The 22,830-nt window shown below is 53.7% G+C and overlaps 1 long non-coding RNA gene across 1 annotated transcript; it reads right to left on the reverse strand.

Annotated features, from left to right (window-relative positions):
• Positions 1-14,730: 14,730 nt before the first annotated feature.
• Positions 14,731-15,491, reverse strand: LOC127478092 (uncharacterized). Its single transcript, XR_007907121.1, has 2 exons — positions 15,360-15,491; positions 14,731-14,970 (listed from the first exon to the last, which is right to left on the reverse strand). It is a non-coding gene; the product is annotated as an uncharacterized LOC127478092 (long non-coding RNA).
• Positions 15,492-22,830: the final 7,339 nt, after the last annotated feature.

The following is a 22,830-nucleotide window of genomic DNA, read 5'->3' on the forward strand; positions in this document are numbered from 1 at the left end:
AGAGATACAAGCTTTTCTTGAATAATGGAGGGGGTCACTTTTTTATTATTAATATTTACAGTTATCCATTTGGGGACAGGATGTCCTACAGGCTAATGTGGTGTCACATTTGGAGTGAAAAGTACTTTTCAAAGAAACCCAGGGTGCATGGGTGATGCAGAGGAAGCTGCCAAGTCACCCAATGTGAAGCTCAACACTGCTTTGCAACAGCACTGCCCTTTCACACACATCTTTGGCAAAGGCAAAGATGTCAGGGTTTAGTTTCTAAATCAGTAACACTTGACAAGACCTCTTTAGGAACTGACAGCAAGAGAACTTAGGAGCAGCTTAGGGTTGGCAAGTGTAGGAGCCAAGAAGAGAAGAGTTGATGGGTATGTCATGAACACTGACAGCTGGATGGGCGTGGAGCCGACCAAGGAATGCCAGATACAAAAGACATCACCTGCTGGACTTGGCCCAAACACCAGCCCCCTCCTCTCCCTTCTCAACCACTCAACCACAGCCTGCACACACCCAAACCTGCCAGGGCCAACTGGCTGTTTCTCTTCTCTTTTCTGCCTGGGGGCGAAGGAAGAAGGACAGGGAGGGCATTTGCCTTCGGGCCAGAGGGAAGGGGAAGGAGATGCCCCCAAATCCATCCCTGGCAGGATGGGGGCTGGAGGAGACATTGGGGGACCCCCAAGAATATTTTCAAGGGGAAGAAAGGATGGGGGCACCCACAGGGGGTTGGGGGGGGGAGGGACCCAGGAATCTCGTGGTGGGACACTGGGGAGTTCCCAGTAGTTTCTTGGGGGGATAGACCCCCAGTAGTCCGGGGTGGAAAAATGGACGGAGGAATCCGCTGTAAAGGGTTGGTGACACCCAAAAGACTCTAGGAGGGGGTCGGGAGGGGCCCCGGAGTCCTGAAGAGTGTTTGGGGGTCCCCAGGAGGGAGTCTGGGGGTCTGAGGTGGTCCCAGGAGATTTTCAAGGGTTAAGGGGATGCACAGGAGATTTGGGGGAGGAGGGGGAAAGGCGGAGGGTCCCCAGGAGACTTGGGGGGAATCTGGGCGGTTCCCGAGAGTCTTGGGGGAGATTCGGAGGGGTCACCAGGAGCCCCCGGACCCCCTGAACTCACCCCACACCACCATGGCCTCGTTGGGGCCGCACGTGAAAAACAGCACGGCGGGGGGAGACCCTGGGGCCGGGATCGATCGGGGCCAATCGGGTTCAATCCCGATCCTCCCCTCCCCTCCCCCCCCGCCCCGCTCCCGGCAGCCCCCGCGGAAGTTTCGACGTTCTATTGGGTGACTCACCGGCACAAGGACAGGGGCCCAGCAGAATTTGGCAATGACGTCATTCCAGCAGAGCCCTTCTATTGACTGCGACCCACGAGGGAGCCCCAGAACCAGTTCATGGCTTGGGGGGAAAGGACAGCCGGCACGGTCGGGAACGGGGGTGCAGAGGGTGTTCAAGTGCCCAGGAAAGGGGCAAAAAACTTTCCCATCTCCCTCCCAGTGCCCCCTCAGCCCATCCCAGTGTCTCCCCTCTCTCCCAGTGCCCCCTCAGTCCATCCCGGTCTCTCCCCTGCTCTCCCAGTGCCCCCGTCCATCGAGGTCCCAGCCCGGCCCTGCCCCCTGCTCTGCTCCAGCCTGGATTTCTCCCCTGCAGGGGTAGCTGAGGCGGCTCCAGGGCGGGCGGGAGCTTTCGGGGCAGGGGGTGGCTCCTGACATGCTGCTGGAACCGCCCCTGCCTGGGCGGGCCCGTCAGCCTGGGGCACCTCCTCACCCGAGCCTGGGGGACGGGCCAGCAACTGGGAGGGGCTTTGGGAAGGAATGGGGAGGCTGAGAGGGGTTGGAGGTCGTGGGGGTAACTGGGAAGGGGTTTGGGGGAGTTTGGGGGTTTGGGAGGGAGGTTGGGGAGATTGGGGCAGCTCTGAGGGGTTTTGGGGAATCGTCGGGGATGTGGGAAGGAACTGGGAGAGAGTTTGGGGGCATACTCAAGGGGAAGGGGGCAACTAGGAGAGGGTTTGAAAGGTCCTGGGAGGGCTGGAGGTAACTGGGAGGGGTTTGGGGGCATCTTGTGGGGTTTTGTGGGTCTGGGAGGCAGTCTGGGGGCCTCGGAGGGTTTAAGGGGAAGTTGGGAGTGTCCTGTGGGACCGGGATGGGATTTGAGGGTTCCTGGAGGGGCTGGGAGGGCTTTATGCCTTTATACTGCGGGCATTGTCTAGTATTGATGGGGGTAATCCGTGAGTTGACTGTTTCATAATCATCCAAATTTTAACAAGACTTTGAAGGTGGTCAACCTCAGTTTGAAGCAGCTCATTTTTAGCAACAAATTTATTCGATTTTTCTCCTGTTTCCCTCTCAAAGGCTAACGATGACTTCAACACCACATTTTCTGATTTCAAAACAGTAGACTCAACATCAGAAATCCATTCATGACTTCCCTGTCAGCACTCCATCCGAATGTCTGTGCACTCACTGTGACCTGAGAGAAACCTGCCTGTTTGCAGTGCACTGACTGGGCAACTTTTCTTTTTGCAGGTGGAAAAGGGCAGATAAAGAAAAAACAGATGGGTCCAGCAGAAGTGATGCTGCTTCTGTCAAAAGCAGAGCAGAGGCCGAAAGCACTTTAGGAAGTTGCTTACAGAAGCACTTGTGCATTCCAAGTTACAACTCAGGAGTCTCAGTGACTTGTCCAACATGGGAGCTCCTTTTCCATTTCTCAACCCCCAGATTCCTCAGGAGTAGGAAACTGAAAACACTGACTCAGAAAAGCTCCATTCCTTCCTAATAATTGTGCTTTGTCCTTCCCATTTGACAGTGCTCTTGGAAATGTGCTGGTGTGATCTGGATCTGGGAGCAGCCCTGACCTCCCATAGCCCTGACCACACACACCTCATCCAACAGCAGGAAGAACCTGCCTGGCTCCTACTGGGGTTCTCACCACCCACCGACCGCTTCTCCCTGCAGCGGGGTGGGCAACTACCGAGGCAGGATGAGACCTGACCCCAGCAGGCAGCAAAGTCCCTGCCCTGGCACAAAGAACCCCGGAGCACAGGGACCCTGCTCTGCAGGACAGCCCCGGGCATCCCTGGCTGCACCCCCACCTTCCCACCCCGCAGCCATCCCTGGGAGAAGGAGCCCACCTGCGCTGTCCCTCTGACGGTGCTGCAGGGAAGGCCTGCCCTGGACAACATCCTCCTCCGGCGCAACAGAGAAACTGGGAGAGTCCTGACAGATGTGCAAGGCTGTGGGATGTGGTAGCTTTAGGAGATTCCTCCAGGAACACAAGCGACATTGCCCTGCACCTGTAGACTCACTCTGCAGAGGAGTGTGAAGTTGTGTCCCCAAGTTGTGTCTCAGCTGAACACCTCCCATCTTTCTGCTGCCTTTAACCTCCCTTTGCCTTTCTTCTCTTCTCTCGTGCCTATAGGCAGTGCCCTCGGCCCTGCTGGGCTGTGCAGAGGAGCTGCTCCTGGGCAGAGCTGTCTCTCTGCAGTGCTGCCCGCTTGCCAGGAGCTCCCTGTGTGCCAGGAGCCCGGCCCAGCTGAGCAGCACAGCAAGAGCCAAAGGCAGCCCTTTCTCTGCCCCTCTGGGTTCCCCGCAGGTGTCCCTGGGGCTCCAGGGAAACCTGCTGTGGAACAGACTGAAGGAAACAATGATGTTCCCTCTTCTCACCTCTTCAGTGACACTTCTTTCCAGCAGTGACACTTCTTTCCAGCAGTGACATTTCTCCTCTTAGAAAATTACCAGGGTATGATGATCACCTTTTCTAGTTTCATCATTACACAGGACACCAGGAGGGTGACAGCAAAGGATCTGATAACTCCCTGGCACAGTGAGGGTTTTCCTGGAGTCACACAGAGAAATGTGTCAGGGCTCTGAGAGGTGTCCAACCCTGAGCTGGACTGATGCACACACGGGGGTGTTCAGAGACACGAGTCCTTCCCTCGCACACACACAGGCAGTTCATTGCAGCAGGGGCAGTGTCTCCCTGGGCTCCTGCTACCACTCCCAGAGCCTGGAGCCACCTCAACCCTGTAATGCTCCCACCCTGCCCACTCCTACACTTCAGATGAACATTGGGGTTTTCTAGTCACTGGAACTGCCCAGACCAGCCCCTCCCTAGTTCCCCCATCTCCCTGCCCCGCCCCAGCCCAGCAGAGCAACACAGTCGTTTCTCGTCCTGCAGCAAGAAAGGGAGGCAATAGAGGACAGGGACAGTGACTGCATGTCTGGACTGCTCAGGAGATCATCAGCTCAGGCGGCAGCTCCTGCAGCCCCAGGGCCAGACCCGCTTCCCAGTGGCCCAGGCAACTGCTGCCAAGTGGGCACAAGCTCTGCTGCCCAGGAGGGTCCTGTAGTGAAGGGCTTTGCAGATGGCCACGTAGCGGTCATAGGACATGATGGTGAGAAGGACAAACTCCACTGTGATCAAGAAGAAAAGCAAAAAACACCTGTGCAGCTCATCCTGAGTAGGACATGCCCCTGGTGTTCCAGAGGGAATTGGCCATGGCTTTGGGGAGAGTGGTGCAGATGCAACCCGGGTGTGTGAAGGAGAGGTGGAGCAGGAAGAAGTCCCTGGGGGGTGTGCAGGTGGTGGTGGCAGGCTACGGCGCTGAGGATGAGGCCGTTGCCCAGGAGGGCAGCCAGGGAGATGCCCAGGAAGAAGCAGAAGTGTAAGAGCTGCAGCCAGGAGGAGGAAGTGGGGGATGGAGCTGCTGTTGGACATGAGCTTCCTCCGGGCATCAGGAAATGTCCAAGGAGGAAAAGGCAGTGAAAACAGGTTTCCTAGATCAAACCCATCAATTCCTCTGAGCATCTACCCTCATCCCAAGTATCTGCAGTCACACATATATAGATTCTGGACTGTAGAAGACAGGCTTAGTATGACTTTAAGATGATTTCTTCTCAATTTTTTGATTTATTTTTCTACTGCCAGGTCTGAAAGGGGCATCGTGGAACCAAACGAACCCTGAGACATTTCAGAATCCCACATGTGTTGGGTCGGTCTGAGCTGGAGTTCATTTTCTCACTGCAGGCGTCACAGTGCTGTGCTTTGCATTGGGAGCTACAAAGGGGTTAATCACACCAGTGCTTTGGCAACTGCTGAGCAGGGCTGGTGCAGCATCTGCATTGTCAGCTTCGTCCCCTGAATCGGGGACAAGGTCATGGGAGGTGATACAGACAGGTCAGTTGAGCCAAATGGACCAAAGGGACATTGCAGAATATATGGCGTCAGCTCAGCTACAAGAGTTCAGGAAAGGAACAGGAAAGGGGGAAAATCCATTTTTTTACAATACATGCCTTCTGAGCGGCTTCTCTGTGTGGTGAAGCCCTGCTTCCCATGAAGTGGCCAGGTATCGCTGCTGACAGGAAGTAGAGAGAAAATCTTTTTATTTTCCTCTTCACTTATGCATGCGCAAACTTTGGCTTTTGCTTTAGTAAAGTGCCTGATCTCAAGGTAGAAATAATTTTCCATCTTATTCTGTCTCTTCTGTCTGGCTGGGAAGGGCAGCAATAGAGCAGCTTGGTGGGCACCTGGCATCCAGGTAATGTCAACCCACTGCAACATTGCAGGGTCTCATGGAACCAAAGGACTGCTGGGAGACTGGGGGAACTCACGGAATCAAGTGGCCGTCGTGGCACTGCCCTGCATCATAGAAGCAAATGTTCCCTGGGAAACTACAGAAACCAGGGACTTAAGGGACATCATTGGGATGTGTGGGACCTCATGGAATTAAACAAACCGTGGGATATCTTTGGAACTTCATGGAATCAAAGGGATAAAACAAAAGAATTAAACCCCATGACCAGAAACCATTGGAGCGAACATTTCTTTAATATGCCAGCTGGGGATTCATGGGGGTACTCTGCCATGCATGAATCAAAGAATCAGTATAAATTTCGGAGTATAAATACAGTGATATTTGAAAGACCCTCCCCTTCACAAGCAGTCCAAAATTCTCTTACGATTTTAGGGTCAAATAGCCTCTTGAATTTTATTCGTGGAGCAAGACTGCCATCTAGCGTCCATTTCTTCTGGGAGGGGCAGTCATTTTCACAGAGTGGTCTTCTCCCTTAGCAGGCCTCGTAGCTTCTCTGATTGATCTATCCGACCCCTAACCCCTAAACTAAATGCTTTAGGACCAGCTAAGACGTGTCTTAGAACTTCCCATTTGCTTAAACAATGTATAATTGACTTTCTTCTTAACAGAACAATCTCTTATTAAACAAGTTTTCTGAGGCCTGTAAGCTAATTTCTTGAAGATGGGCATATGATACACTCTCTATTAGTTTCCATGTATCATCTACATTCTCTCTCCTACAACTAATTGTAGTCTTAAAAGAAAAGACAAGACTGCTACCATGCCAAGAAAGCAAACCCCTTTGTTGATTAGGATTTTTATGTAAGAAAAACTTCTGATTTACGAAACCATTAAGGATGGAGATCCTCTCTCATTTCAGTGCCATTGTGACAATATGGGGCCTCATGTAACACATGGAACACAGAACACTGCACATTCCCAAGCAATCAAGGGGCCATTGTAACACTCCAGGGCCTCCTGGAAGATGGAGGCCCCGCAGAGAGACCTCAAATCAGAGGTTTGGGCAATCCTCAACCAGAGGAAGTTCAACAAGGGGAAGTGCCAGATTCTGTCCCTGTGATGGGGCAACCCCGAATGTCCGGACAGACTGGGAATGATATTCTGCATAGCAGCGCTGGAAAATGGCCTCTGGGGTCCTGGTGGATGGCCACTTGGCCAAGAGTCAGTGGTGCTCTGGTGGGGGCTCACTGCTCGGTCACAGGAGGGTTTTCAAACACACGAGTCCTTCGCTTGCACACAGACACAGACAGTTCATGGCAGCAGGGGCAGTATCTCCTGGGGTTCCTGCTGCCACACCAGGAGCCTGGATGCACCTAAGCCCTTGTGGGGTGCCACCTGCTCTGCCACTATCTGAGATGCCCCACCGCCTGAGAGATGGAAACGCGGAGCTCTGTCCAAGAGATCTGCACATCCCAGAGCTGCACGCATGGACTTTGCCAGGATTTAGAACCGTAAATGCAATGTGACACCGAGACACTCTTTGTCCCACATAACTTCAAGGTCTCCCCACGAGGTTGATGGCAATTGTTCTTGCTCAGGGTCATCTCCCCACATCAAAAGCAGGTGTGTGCTCAAGACTTGTCTGTGCAATGCAAACAGATAGACGCGGTCTTGTTCTCCCGGTCTCTCCAAGGAAGGCAAAAGAATCTCTGTGTGCCGGGTGAGAAACCAGTGCTGGAAGTTGTGGTTCTATTGTGAGGGCCAAGAGCGGATGGCAGGTCTGTGATGAGGAGATGACCTGGGTTTTCCAGTGCACATGGCAATAGATCACACCCTGCTTTGGTGGTCATTTATGTCCTACGGAGGTGACAGAGATGGGAAAGAGAATGAAATTTTTGAATGCGCCTCTGAGTGCCCCTCAACCTGTTGCAAATGTGCAGATTCCAGTACATCCAGTTCAGGTGTGAGAGGCTGTTCCCTGGTCCTCTGAGCAAGAAGAGCTGGACGAGGGACACAGCAGAACTCACTTACTGAGACTGCATCTCCATGAATCTCAAAGCAAGTGAGAGGGGTTATGCCACTTGCGAGTTTTCTCAGGGGAAGGTGTTTCTCCCATGCACTGCCTCCCCGTGGCACTGGTGCCACAGCCCCCGACAAAACCACAAGTGGTCTTTGTCCCTAGCAAAAGTGCTCCTGCATGCTAGCACGGATGTTCCACGGGAAAGGCCAGGAGAGGTTGAGCCCCGACGGCACTGAGCCCGGAGGGATGTTCTGCCTCTCGTGCCCCTCGACCATTCTCGCAAGCCCAGCCCGGCCCCACCAGTTCTACGGTGCAGAGTACGGACCGCTGCCGCGCTACCGCAGCTGTCGCCTGGCCTTCGCCTCCAGCCAGCACCCGAAGAGAGTCCGAGAGGAGCCGGTGCCTGTCCCAGCCCCGGGGTGGATTTGTCGGAGGAGGACAGGGGAGAAGGGAGAGTAAGGCAGAGCAGGCGGAGAGGAGGCGGTCCGCAAGGAGCAGAGAGTCGGGGCTGGTGGGGGCAACGGGGCATTGGGAAGCGGATCGGCGGCTGCGGCACTGTCGGAGAGCGGGGCTGGCGGTGCTGGACGCCGTTTTGATCTGTGCGCAGAGCTGGCGGCCGGAGAGCGTAGGGGCCGGTGTAGACCCCTGGGGTGGACGTGCGTAATCCTCGAGGCTGCCCTAATGTCTGGTAGGTTCTTCACAAAGCTCTTCTCCCGAACTATCTTCCCAACCCTCCCGCCCTCTGGTCCATAAAGTATTCCCTGGGAACACTCATTGCTTTTTTCTTTGTCGAGCCGTTATTCTTTCCTTGCTTTACTCTCTGTCCTTCAGTGAATTCGTGCAGTCCGTCCTTCCCCTTTCCTACTTTTCTTCCTCTCTTCGCTTGGCTTTATCCCGCAGCTTTCCATTCTTTAGTGACTTCACCAATCCACTTCTCTTTTCCGCTTACCTCTCTCCAGCAAATATTAATGGACATTTCAACTACTGCACACCTTTATATCCTCCTAAAATTCTTCTCCGTATTGGCTTGACTGCTGCTGTACCCTTTGTTTTGGGAAAAAACATCCGGTGCAAAAACACTTCCGACGGCTTTTCTTCATCTCCCTGCCAGTGTCTGTGGGTAGAGCCCAGGTGCAGCAGGACCCATTGGTAGAGACCACCGAGAGCAGTGAAATCACCAAGTGCTCACACACCCACCTACGAAACGGTGATTTTATCCATTCCTACCGGCAGCTCCCAGGTCACAGCCCTGAGCTCCTCGTCCGCGCTGCTAAATGGTCCAGAGTGCTTCGGGCGCCAACGGGGTTGCTGTTGGTGACGGGAGACGGTTTTTCCGCCGTCCTCTGGCTCTCCGGGCCCCATCATGGGAACGCGGCTCTGTATTCCTGGGCCCTGGTGGACACGGACTCATTGACACTGTCGTCTTCAGAGATTTCAGGGGATTCTCTTAGAAACAAAACTCGGTTAATTTGTTCTACGGCAGAGCAAATTATCACCCCTATGAAAACATGACTTTTCATTCCTACACAGAGTACAGGCTTGCGACAGAATGCCTGAGTGCAAAGTGATTTATACAGCACAGGGTAGCGCAAATCTGGGCGTCCTGCAGTCAGCTGCCATGTTTGTCCCTAGCTTCTCTTGAGGCATCGTCTCCTGGTTACTCTGATCCACTCCAGGCAGGAGCCGCGATTCTCTGGTTCATGTAGGTCTTTCTATTTGGATAGGAGGAGGGGTTCTTGCCTTGCCTGGAGTGTGGAAAAGACAGAGAGTAAGGATCCGCAAGATTTGGACTGTCACTCGTCAAGGATCTGAACACTACATCTCGGATGTGTTCTGAAGAAACTGTGAAGGCAGACAGTGCGAAGGAGCGAGGTGCAACCAAGCCAGACCAAGCGTTAGAGGTGGTGAGAGAGGAAAGCAAAGCAGTAAGAAAGGAGAGACCTCCAGCCATGTGGCCCTGGCCTCAGGAAGGATGGTTGCAGGACCAGCCTTCTTTAGCCTCTCAGTAAAAATGCAGAATTCTCAGCTTCCTCTAAATGTGTTCTCTCTCCTCTGATACTTAAGATGGTAGAAAATTTTCAGGAACACACAGACATAAGGAGGGTGAACTCGATATTGCTCCTCCACCTGGGAAGCATGTGAAAGCCTCTGTTTCCTGTGGTGTGATGGGTGCCTGGGATCCCTCTGGACTTGGTTTAGGGAAGGGGCTGGGTGTAAGTGTCTCCATCTGCCAAGCCCCCAGACCTTCAACTGCCCTGGGTGGGCCAGGGCTCTCCTAGCCCTACCACTCGCAAGCAGCACTCTGGCAGTTGCCCCATGTGCTCCCTGCATGTGCGTCAGGGTCTTCATCCTGTTCCCTGCTCATCCCTCAATACATTCCCTAGGGCATATGCTCTCCTTGCCATCGCTGGAGCTGGGATATCCAGCAGCCCTGCTGGAGCCACGTTCCTCTCAGACTTTGCGTTTTCGCAGAAGAGAAAATCAAATCTAGAGACACTGGGCTGCTGCCCAGCAGGGCTCATCTCCCTTTTCCGGGGAGCTGGGAGAGAGGCATTCTTCCCAGGTAGATGAAGAAGGACCGGGGAAAAACCACAGAAGCGGAGGAGACACGTGTTCCCCGAGGAAGCTGCAAGCAAGAGCTGAGGACAGCACGGGAAGATGTGAAAGGTGCAGAAGGGTAGAAGCCCGGAGCTCCCAAAAGCACATCAGTGGGTGTGCAGCAGAGCGGACGATTACAACTGGGGAGGGGCAGACTGCACTGCGAGCTGACCGGGAACAATCTCTGCCCATGAGTGAGACCCCAGAACCAGGAAATGCTCAGAATGCCATCGGCTGGAGGAGCCAGACGGGCTGTTGCTTGGGGAGGGAGAAACCCAAAGAGAGCATTTGACGTACTGAAAGTACAGTTCATTTCTCGGCCCTGTTGCTTCCTTTTCTCCCCCTCTAAGAGATTCGTTTCTGGCGACTCTCTTCTCTCGGCACAGGGTGGAGATTTCTGACACTCTCAGCAAACAGGCAGGTTTGTCTCAGCATGAATTTTGGCTACCTCGTCGTCACTTTCTGCCTGGTACACCTCCTCTCTATATCCCAGCTTTTCATAAATGCTCAGGCCTCCTTCTCTCTCTCTGCTCGCCACTTCAACTTCACTATCCCTCTCCATCTGTCCTCTCCTCCACATGCTGCCACCAAGAGATATCTCGGCTCTCTCTGCAGTCACACATTTCTCCTTTTCTAAAGAAAATCAGGAGTTCATTCCAAAGCTGCTCCAGGTCTATCAAACTCTCATCTCACTAACTTTATTAATGCATCCCTTTCAAACTGCAGGCTGCCTCTGGCACGTCTTCCAGTTTTGCCCGGTTGGCAACATATTCAAATCTCTCTGTTTGCAGTGGACCAAGGCTTATGTGGGTTGCGATACACCGGGAGACTGATCGACGTCTGTGGGGAGCGGAGCTGTCATAAGGAGCATTTCTACTGGAGACAAATAGCACCTTAGTTTTAGACTTGGGTTGTGGCACCAGTTCTACGCCGAAGCTGTGCATGGGTGAAGTACCTGCCCATGAGAAATCACGGCATGGCATCTCCCACCCGCTTTGGACCAATGGAGATACTGTCTCCGTAATGAGATCCCAGTTTTGTCACTTCTCCTGGTCAGAAGACTAGGGAACACCTGAAATATGTATGCTTGTCCTGAAAACAGAGAGCTCTAACTATTTGGGCAGCCTGGAGAAAACTGGATGTCGTGCCAGAGGCAGCCTGGAAGCAGAATCTGACGCATTATTATGTTTATTGAGATGAGGATTTGATAGGTCAGGGGTAAATTCAGTGTTCTAACACTGGTGCCTCTTGGGCTGCGCTGTGCTTTTTACGTCACTTGGCACCCAGGTACTCAAGCTTGTTCTCTTTGTATGGTTGAATACCCTGTTTTACTAGAAACGCTAATACCCAACTCGTCTCCATGACTGTGCCGGAGAGCCAGAGGACGGTGGAAAGACCATCAGCCATCACCCTCAGCCAGCCCGTTGGCACCCGCAGCTCTCTGGACCATTTAGCAGCTCTCTGGACCATTTAGCACCGAGGAACTCGGGGCTGTGACCCGGGGGCTGCTGGTAAGAATGGATAAATTCACCGTTTCGTATGTTAGCGTGTGAGCACTTGGTGATTTCACTGCTCTGGGTGGTTTCTACCAACTGGTCCTGCTGCACCTGGGCTCTACCTGCAGACACTGGCAGGGAGATGAAGAAAAGCCGTCGGAAGGGTTTTTGCACTGGATGATTTTTCCCAAAACAAAGGGCACAGTAGCAGTCAAGCCAAAACGGAGAAGAATTTTAAGAGAATATAAAGGTGTGCAATAGTTGAAATGTCCATTAATATTTACTGGAGAGAGGTGAGCGGAAAAGAGAAGTGGATTGGTGAAGTAACTGAAGAATGGAAAAGCAGCGGGATTAAGCCAAGTGAAGAGAGGAAGAAAAGTAGGAAAGGGGAAGGACAGACTGCACGAATTCAGTGAAGGACAGAGAGTAAAGCAAGGAAAGAATAACGGCTCGACAAAGAAAAAAGCGATGAGTGTTCCCAGGGAATACTTTATGGACCAGAAAGAGGGAGGGCTGGGAAGATAGTTCGGGAGAAGAGCTTTGTGAAGAACCTACCAGACAGTAGGGCAGCCTCGAGGAATATGCAGGTCCACCCCAGGGGGCTGCCCCGACCCCTACGCTCTACGGCCGCCAGCCCTGCGCACAGATCAAAACCGCGGCCAGCGCCACCAACCCCGCTCTCCGACAGCGCCGCAGCCGCCGATCCGCTTCCCGGTGCCCCGCTGCCCGCGCCAGGCCCGACTCTCTGCTCCTTGCGGGCCGCCTCCTCTCCGCCTCCTCTGCCTCCCTCTCCCTCCTCCCCTGTCCTCCTCCGACAAATCCGCCCCGGGCTCTCCTCGGGTGGTGGTTGGAGGCGGAGGCCAGGTGAAAGCGGTGGCAGCGCGGCGGCGGTCCGTGCTCTCCGCCGTAGAACCGGCGGGGTCGGGCTGGGTGGTAGGGGTGGTGTTTGGTATCGAGGATCTTCAGATTGACAGGCCATGTGCTTCTTACAACGCCATCGTCTCTCCCCTCACATCTCTCTTTTGGCACGTGGAGACTCCTGAATTGTCCTCCGGGGCAAGCGGTTGCGAGAATGGTCGAGGGGCAGAACATCCCTCCGGGCTCAGTGCCGTCGGGGCTCAACCTCTCCTGGCCTTTCCCGTGGAACATCCGTGCTAGCATGCAGGAGCACTTTTGCTAGGGACAAAGACCACTTGTGGTTTTGTCGGGGGCTGTGGCACCAGTGCCACGGGGAGGCAGTGCATGGGAGAAACACCTTCCCCTGAGAAAACTCGGACGTGGTATAACCCCTCTCACTTGCTTTGGGATTCATGGAGATGCAGTCTCAGTAAGCGAGTTCTGCTGTGTCCCTCGTCCAGCTCTTCTTGCTCAGAGGACCAGGGAACAGCCTCTCACACCTGAACTGGATGTACTGGAATCTGCACATTTGCAACAGGTTGAGGGGCACTCAGAGGCGCATTCAAAAATTTCATTCTCTTTCCCATCTCTGTCACCTCCGAAGGACATAAATGACCACCAAAACAGGGTGTGATCTATTGCCATGTGCACTGGAAAACCCAAGTCATCTCCTCATCACAGACCTGCCATCCTCTCTTGGCCCTCACAATAGAACCACAACTTCCAGCACTGGTTTCTCACCCGGCACACAGAGATTCTTTTACCTTCCTTGGAGAGACCGGAAGAACTAGACAGCGTGTATCTGTTTGCATTGCACAGACAAGTCTTGAGCACACACCTGCTTTTGTGTGGGGAGATGACCCTGAGCAAGAACAATTGCCATCAACCTCGTGGGGAGACCTTGAAGTTATGTGGGACAAAGAGTGTCTCGGTGTCACATTGCATTTACGGTTCTAAATCCTGGCAAAGTCCATGCGTGCAGCTCTGGGATGTGCTTCTCTTGGACAGAGCTCCGCGTTTCCATCTCTCAGGCGGTGGGGCATCTCAGATAGTGGCAGAGCAGGTGGCACCCCACAAGGGCTTAGGTGCATCCAGGCTCCTGATGTGGCAGCAGGAACCCCAGGAGATACTGCCCCTGCTGCCATGAACTGTCTGTGTCTGTGTGCAAGCGAAGGACTCGTGTGTCTGAAAACCCTCCTGTGACCGAGCAGTGAGCCCCCACCAGAGCACCACTGACTCTTGGCCAAGTGGCCATCCACCAGGACCCCAGAGGCCATTTTCCAGCGCTGCTATGCAGAATATCATTCCCAGTCTGTCCGGACATTCGGGGTTGCCCCATCACAGGGACAGAATCTGGCACTTCCCCTTGTTGAACTTCCTCTGGTTGAGGATTGCCCAAACCTCTGATTTGAGGTCTCTCTGCGGGGCCTCCATCTTCCAGGAGGCCCTGGAGTGTTACAATGGCCCCTTGATTGCTTGGGAATGTGCAGTGTTCTGTGTTCCATGTGTTACATGAGGTCCCATATTGTCACAATGGCACTGAAATGAGAGAGGATCTCCATCCTTAATGGCTTCGTAAATCAGAAGTTTTTCTTACATAAAAATCCTAATCAACAAAGGGGTTTACTTTCTTGGCATGGTAGCAGTCTTTTCTTTTCTTTTAAGACTACAATTAGTTGTAGGAGAGAGAATGTAGATGATACATGGAAACTAATAGAGAGTGTATCATATGCCCATCTTCAAGAAATTAGCTTACAGGCCTCAGAAAACTTGTTTAATAAGAGATTGTTCTGTTAAGAAGAAAGTCAATTATACATTGTTTAAGCAGATGGGAAGTTCTAAGACACGTCTTAGCTGGTCCTAAAGCATTTAGTTTAGGGGTTAGGGGTCGGATAGATCAATCAGAGAAGCTACGAGGCCTGCTAAGGGAGAAGACCACTCTGTGAAAATGACTGCCCCTCCCAGAAGAAATGGACGCTAGATGGCAGTCTTGCTCCACGAATAAAATCCAAGAGGCTATTTGACCCTAAAATCATAAGAGAATTTTGGACTGCTTGTGAAGGGGAGGGTCTTTCAAGTATCACTGTATTTATACTCCGAAATTTATACTGATTCTTTGATTCATGCATGGCAGAGTACCCCCATGAATCCCCAGCTGGCATATTAAAGAAATGTTCGATCCAATGGTTTCTGGTCATGGGGTTTAATTTTTTTGTTTTATCCCTTTGATTCCATGAAGTTCCAAAGATATCCCACGGTTTGTTTAATTCCATGAGGTCCCACACATCCCAATGATGTCCCTTAAGTCCCTGGTTTCTGTAGTTTCCCAGGGAACATTTGCTTCTATGATGCAGGGCAGTGCCACGACGGCCACTTGATTCCGTGAGTTCCCCCAGTCTCCCAGCAGTCCTTTGGTTCCATGAGACCCTGCAATGCTGCAGTGGGTTGACCTTACCTGGATGCCAGGTGCCCACCAACTTGCTCTATCACTGCCCTTCCTAGCCAGACAGAAGAGACAGAATAAGATGGAAAATTATTTCTACCTTGAGATCAGGCACTTTACTAAAGCAAAAGCCAAAGTTTGCGCATGCATAAGTGAAGAGGAAAAGAAAAAGATTTTCTCTCTACTTCCTGTCAGCAGCGATACCTGACCACTTCATGGGAAGCAGGGCTTCACCACACAGAGAAGCCGCTCAGAAGGCATGTATTGTAAAAAAATGGATTTTCCCCCTTTCCTGTTCCTTTCCTGAGCTCTTGTAGCTGAGCTGACGCCATATATTCTGCAATGTCCCTTTGGTCCATTTGGCTCATCTGACCTGTCTGTATCGCCTCCCATGATCTTGTCCCCGATTCAGGGGACGAAGCTGACAATGCAGATGCTGCACCAGCCCTGCTCAGCAGTTGCCAAAGCACTGGTGTGATTAACCCCTTTGTAGCTCCCAATGCAAAGCACAGCACTATGACGCCTGCAGTGAGAAAATGAACTCCAGCTCAGACAGACCCAACACATGTGGGATTCTGAAATGTCTCAGGGTTCGTTTGGTTCCACGATGCCCCTCTCAGACCTGGCAGTAGAAAAATAAATCAAAAAATTGAGAAGAAATCATCTTAAAGTCATGCTAAGCCTGTCTTCTACAGTCCAGAATCTATATATGTGTGACTGCAGATACTTGGGATGAGGGTAGATGCTCAGAGGAATTGATGGGTTTGATCTAGGAAACCTGTCCCAAAGTTTTCACTGCCTTTTCCTCCTTGGACATTTCCTGATGCCCGGAGGAAGCTCATGTCCAACAGCAGCTCCATCCCCCACTTCCTCCTCCTGGCTGCAGCTCTTGCACTTCTGCTTCTTCCTGGGCATCTCCCTGGCTGCCCTCCTGGGCAACGGCCTCATCCTCAGCGCCGTAGCCTGCCACCACCACCTGCACACCCCCCAGGGACTTCTTCCTGCTCCACCTCTCCCTCACACACCCGGGCTGCATCTGCACCACTCTCCCCAAAGCCATGACCAATTCCCTCTGGAACACCAGGGGCATGTCCTACTCAGGATGAGCTGCACAGGTGTTTTTTGCTTTTCTTCTTGATCACAGCAGAGGTTGCCCTTCTCACCATCATGTCCTATGACCGCTACGTGGCCATCTGCAAAGCCCTTCACTACAGGACCCTCCTGGGCAGCAGAGCTTGTGCCCATGTGGCAGCAGCTGCCTGGGCCACTGGGAAGCGGGTCTGGCCCTGGGGCTGCAGGAGCTGCCGCCTGAGCTGATGATCTCCTGAGCAGTCCAGACATGCAGTCACTGTCCCTGTCCTCTATTGCCTCCCTTTCTTGCTGCAGGACGAGAAACGACTGTGTTGCTCTGCTGGGCTGGGGCGGGGCAGGGAGATTGGGGGACCAGGGAGGGGCTGGTCTGGGCAGTTCCAGTGACTAGAAAACCCCAATGTTCATCTGAAGTGTAGGAGTGGGCAGGGTGGGAGCATTACAGGGCTGAGGTGGCTCCAGGTTCTGGGAGTGGTAGCAGGATCCCAGGGAGACACTGCCCCTGCTGCAATGAACTGCCTGCGTGTGTGCGAGGGAAGGACTCGTGTCTCTGAACACCCCCGTGTGTGCATCAGTCCAGCTCAGGGTTGGACACCTCTCAGAGCCCTGACACATTTCTCTGTGTGACTCCAGGAAAACCCTCACTGTGCCAGGGAGTTATCAGATCCTTTGCTGTCACCCTCCTGGTGTCCTGTGTAATGATGAAACTAGAAAAGGTGATCATCATACCCCGTTAATTTTCTAAGAGGAGAAATGTCACTACTGGAAAGAAGTGTCACTGAAGAGGTGAGAAGAGGGAACATCATTGTTTCCTTCAGTCTGTTCCACAGCAGGTTCCCCTGGAGCCCCAGGGACACCTGCGGGGAACCCAGAGGGGCAGAGAAAGGGCTGCCTTTGGCTCTTGCTGTGCTGCTCAGCTGGGCCGGGCTCCTGGCACACAGGGAAATCCTGGCAAGCGGGCAGCACTGCAGAGAGACAGCTCTGCCCAGGAGCAGCTCCTCTGCACAGCCCAGCAGGGCCGAGGGCACTGCCTATAGGCACGAGAGAAGAGAAGAAAGGCAAAGGGAGGTTAAAGGCAGCAGAAAGATGGGAGGTGTTCAGCTGAGACACAACTTGGGGACACAACTTCACACTCCTCTGCAGAGTGAGTCTACAGGTGCAGGGCAATGTCGCTTGTGTTCCTGGAGGAATCTCCTAAAGCTACCACATCCCACAGCCTTGCACATCTGTCAGGACTCTCCCAGTTTCTCTGTTGCGCCGGAGGAGGATGTTGTCCAGGGCAGGCCTTCCCTGCAGCACCGTCAGAGGGACAGCGCAGGTGGGCTCCTTCTCCCAGGGATGGCTGCGGGGTGGGAAGGTGGGGGTGCAGCCAGGGATGCCCGGGGCTGTCCTGCAGAGCAGGGTCCCTGTGCTCCGGGGTTCTTTGTGCCAGGGCAGGGACTTTGCTGCCTGCTGGGGTCAGGTCTCATCCTGCCTGGGTAGTTGCCCACCCCTCTGCAGGGAGAAGCTGTCGGTGGGTGGTGGCAAGAACCCCAGCAGGAGCCAGGCAGGTTCTTCCTGCTGTTGGATGAGGTGTGTGTGGTCAGGGCTATGGGAGGTCAGGGCTGCTCCCAGATCCAGATCACACCAGCACATTTCCAAGAGCACTGTCAAATGGGAAGGACAAAGCACAATTATTAGGAAGGAATGGAGCTTTTCTGAGTCAGTGTTTTCAGTTTCCTACTCCTGAGGAATCTGGGGGTTGAGAAATGGAAAAGGAGTTCCCATGTTGGACAAGTCACTGAGACTCCTGAGCTGTAACTTGGAATGCACAAGTGCTTCTGTAAGCAACTTCCTAAAGTGCTTTCGGTCTCTGCTCTGCTTTTGACAGAAGCAGCATCACTTCTGCTGGACCCATCTGTTTTTTCTTTATCTGCCCTTTTCCACCTGCAAAAAGAAAAGTTGCCCAGTCAGTGCACTGTAAACAGGCAGGTTTCTCTCAGGTCACAGTGAGTGCACAGACATTCGGATGGAGTGGTGACAGGGAAGTCATGAATGGATTTCTGATGTTGAGTCTACTGTTTTGAAATCAGAAAATGTGGTGTTGAAGTCATCGTTAGCCTTTGAGAGGGAAACAGGAGAAAAATCGGATAAATTTGTTGCTAAAAATGAGCTGCTTCAAACTGAGGTTGACCACCTTCAAAGTCTTGTTAAAATTTGGATGATTATGAAACAGTCAACTCACGGATTACCCCCATCAATACTAGACAATGCCCGCAGTATAAAGGCATAAAGCCCTCCCAGCCCCTCCAGGAACCCTCAAATCCCATCCCGGTCCCACAGGACACTCCCAACTTGCCCTCAAACCCTCCGAGGCCCCCAGACTGCCTCCCAGACCTACAAAACCCCACAAGATGCCCCCAAACCCCTCCCAGTTACCTCCAGCCCTCCCAGGACCTTTCAAACCCTCTCCTAGTTGCCCCCTTCCCCTTGAGTATGCCCCCAAACTCTCTCCCAGTTCCTTCCCACATCCCCGACGATTCCCCAAAACCCCTCACAGCTGCCCCAATCTCCCCAACCTCCCTCCCAAACCCCCAAACTCCCCCAAACCCTTTCCCAGTTACCCCCATGACCTCCAAACCCTTCTCAGCTTCCCCATTCCTTCCCAAAGCCCCTCCCAGTTGCCGGCCCGTCCCCCAGGCTCGGGTGAGGAGGTGCCCCAGGCTGACGGGCCCGCCCAGGCAGGGGCGGTTCCAGCAGCACGTCGGGAGCCACCCCCTGCCCCGAAAGCTCCCGCCCGCCCTGGAGCCGCCTCAGCTGCCCCTGCAGGGGAGAAATCCAGGCTGGAGCAGAGCAGGGGGCAGGGCCGGGCTGGGACCTCGATGGACGGGGGCACTGGGAGAGCAGGGGAGAGACCGGGATGGACTGAGGGGGCACTGGGGGAGAGGGGAGACACTGGGATGGGCTGAGGGGTTACGGGGAGGGAGATGGGAAAGTTTTTTGCCCCTTTCCTGGGCACTTGAACACCCTCTGCACCCCCGTTCCTGGCCATGCCGGCTGTCCTTTCCCCCCAAGCCATGAACAGGTTTTGGGGCTCCCTCGTGGGTCACAGCCAATAGAATGGCTCTGCTGGAATGACGTCATTGCCAAATTCTGCTGGGCCCCTGTCCTTGTGCCGGTGAGTCACCCAATAGAACGTCGAAACTTCCGCGGGGGCTGCCGGGAGCGGGGCGGTGATGGCGGTGGAGGGGAGGATCGGGATTGAACCCGATTGGCCCCGATCGATCCCGGCCCCAGGGTCTCCCCCCGCCGCGCTGTTTTTCACGTGCGGCCCCAACGAGGCCATGGTGGTGTGGGGTGAGTTCAGGGGGTCCGGGGGCTCCTGGTGACCCCTCTGAATCTCCCCCAAGACTCTCAGGAACCGCCCAGATCCCCCCCCAAGACTCCTGGGGACCCTCCGCCTTTCCCCCTCCTCCCCCAAATCTCCTGTGCATCCCCTTAACCCTTGAAAATCTCCTGGGACCACCTCAGACCCCCAGACTCCTTCCTGGGGACCCCCAAACACTCTTCAGGACTCCGGGGCCCCTTCTGACCCCCTCCTAGAGTCTTTTGTGTGTCACCAACCCTTTGTGGCGGATTCCTCCATACATTTTTCCACCCCGGACTGCTGGGGGTCCATCCCCCCAAGAAACTACTGGGAACTCCCCAGTGTCCCACCACGAGATTCCTGGGTCCCTCCCCCCCCCCAACCCCCTGTGGGTGCCCCCATCCTTTCTTCCCCTCAAAAATATTCTTGGGGGTCCCCCAATGTCTCCTCCAGCCCCCATCCTGCCAGGGATGGATTTGGGGGCATCTCCTTCCCCTTCCCTCTGGCCCGAAGGCAAATGCCCTCGCTGTCCTTCTTCCTTCACCCCCAGGCAGAAAAGAGAAGAGAAACAGCCAGTTGGCCCTGGCAGGTGTGGGTGTGTGCAGGTTGTGGTTGAGTGGTTGAGAAGGGAGAGGAGGGGGCTGTGGTTTGGGTCAAGTCCAGCAGGTGATGTCTTTTGTATCTGGCAGTCCTTGGTCAGCTCCACGACCATCCAGCTGTCAGTGTTCATGACATACCCATCAACCCTTCTCTTCTTGGCTCCTACACTTGCCAACCCTAAGCTGCTCCTAAGTTCTCTTGCTGTCAGTTCATAAAGAGGTCTTGTCAAGTGTTACTGATTTCGAAACTAAACCCTGACATCTTTGTCTTTGCCAAAGATGTGTGTGAAAGGGCAGTGCTGTTGCAAAGCAGTGTTGAGCTTCACATTGGGTGACTTGGCAGCTTCGTCTGCATCACCCATGCACCCTGGGTTTCTTTGAAAAGTACTATTCACTCCAAATGTGACACCACATTAGCCTGTAGGACATCCTGTCCCCAAATGGATAACTGTAAATATTAATAATAAAAAAGTGACCCCCTCCATTATTCAAGAAAAGCTTGTATCTCTGTCCTAAAAGCATCCAAGGGTCACGTCCCCCAGTTTTCTATCTGACAAGGGTTTGGAGGGGCTGCTTTGTGCAGGGAACCCTTTGGGGGCCCCTTGCACATGGGTAGGGCTGCACTCTGGGGGTGTGGGGCTTTGGTTCTTTGGTTGCCAGGGGCCACTGTGAGTCACTGAGCCGGGGTGGGGACAATGGGCAGGGCTGGCTGGGACAGGCTGTGGCACCTGTGACATAAAAGGGAAGTGTCCCCGTGGGGCAGTTCTGCAGGGCCCATCAGGGGATGCTGCCCAGTGCAGCCTGTGCTGTGGGGAGCACGCACACAGGGAGAGGCTGGGCCGGACGAGGGCCAGGGCAGCAAGGCCGCCCCAGGGAGTGGGTTCTGCCCCTGCCTGCAGGGCCCAGCCCCTGGCAGGAGCGCCTTGGGCAGGGCCCGGTGCTGCTGCTGGGGCAGGGGGTGAGGCCTTGCTGCCTGCCAGCTGCCTGGGCCCCTGTCCTTGCTGCACCACATCCCCGAGGCTCCATCCCCGCTCCCCCAGCGCCAGCTCCCTCCTTCCCAGCCCCAACCAAGCCCTTTTCTGTGTCCTCCTGCAGGCCATGGTTTTCACAACATTCCTTTTGGTGCTTGTGCAAAGCATCATCCAGTCCCTGCAGGCGGTCGGGGAGGGGCTGCACAAGACTCAGTGAGCTTGGAGGTCTTTTCCAAGCTGAAGGACTCTTGGATTCTGTGATTGTGTGCTGGATTCAGCTGGGTCCGTGTTAGCAGCATTAGTTTGCTCCCAAAGTTTCCTCACTGTCAGCTCTTGTGGCCTAAGGCTTGAGCTCCTTTAACTTCTTGTGCTGAGCTACTGATGGGAAAGGAGAGGCCTCTGCGAGCAGATTCCTGGTGTTCCCTGTAGAAGAGTGAGGGAGAAGGTGTAGTCAAGTGGGAAGAGGAGTACTGTTTGTGTGTGGCCTCCTATGTGGCCTTGGCACCTTTGAGGGGCTTGAAGGAGAAAAGAGCTTTGTTAAAGTGAGAAATGAAATACTGTGTTGGTTGTGGGAATGGGAAGGGAAGAGGAACGGAGAATGGGAAGGGAAAGAGGAATGGAAAGGCATCTGCTGATGCTGTCGTTTGTTATGTTTGCATGTAGCAGGGTGTGGTGGAAGAAAAAACCAATTGGGAAAGATATGTGGCATGGAGAAGCATCTATGGGAACTAGATGGACTTTTATACACTGGACAATTCATCCACTGGACTGACAGTTGTTCCCCAGTTTTACCCCAGTTTATTGGTGTATTGTCATGGAGTTTTATGTACCCCAGTTTACTGTTGAATTTTTATGAAGTTTGTTATACCTCCATATTGTTCCCCTTTCTCCCTCAGATTTTCCCGCCCAAAGTTGTTTGTCACCCTGTCCTCCCCTGCTTTCCCGCTCCTCTGCCACTGATTGGCTACAGTTTGCTGCAGTGCAAAGAGAGCTCCCATTGGCCCTTTCTCCTGGAGACTCCGAAGTTCCACCCGCCTTTTCCCTGTCTCCCTATCACACTTTTCCCTGAGTTGTCAGTTCCATGCTCCTCCCCAGTTCAGAATCCTCCCCTCAGACTTACCTTATTTAAAGCCCTGTTGTCCCTGAATAAAGTGGCATTGCTGCACGAACCCTTGACTGTGCCAAGAACCGTTATTGCAGTGCTCGGTCCCATTTCCCATCCCCCCGGACCATGGCAAGTGGCGCCCAACGTGGGGCACAGTTGAGGACTCTCATATTGAGGGAACTCCTGTGTCCTCACCTGGGTTCAGGTGACGCCAGGAGAGGCGATCATCCCCGCCGGTCCTCCTCAGCAGAGCGGACGTCTGTGGGCTCAGCGGTAGCTGCACGGGTTGACGCACCAGACAGGTGAACTGCTGAGGACATTCCTCACCCTACCCTAACACCCACAGCCCGGCAGAACACCAAAGGGAGGACTTTCCATCAAGAGACTGTTGTTGAGACCCGACTAACATCAACATGGGACTCACACTCTCAACCTCCCAAAAATTTGTATACAGGCGCCTAAAAGACTTTGTAATAGAACATAAAAAATTGGCAAAATCACTCGCCAGATGGCTCGACCACAAGGGTCACCAGCTTGCCGAGGACACCAGCGTAGAGCAGTGGCAAGCCATAGGCTACAACCTCTGGTGGGACAGAGATAAGGGGGACCGTATAGCTAGAGAGGCGCTCATCGCATGGAGGTTAGTTCTGATGGTGCTACAGCACCAGATGATGAACAAGAATATCAGCCTCCCCAAGACAGACACTGAGCGGACAGAGAGGGACACTGAGCAG

The sequence above is a fragment of the Manacus candei genome, unplaced genomic scaffold, assembly GCF_025592945.1.
Source record: "Manacus candei isolate 608988 ecotype Guabito, Panama unplaced genomic scaffold, ASM2559294v1 h1tg000057l, whole genome shotgun sequence".
Classification (NCBI taxonomy): domain Eukaryota; kingdom Metazoa; phylum Chordata; class Aves; order Passeriformes; family Pipridae; genus Manacus; species Manacus candei.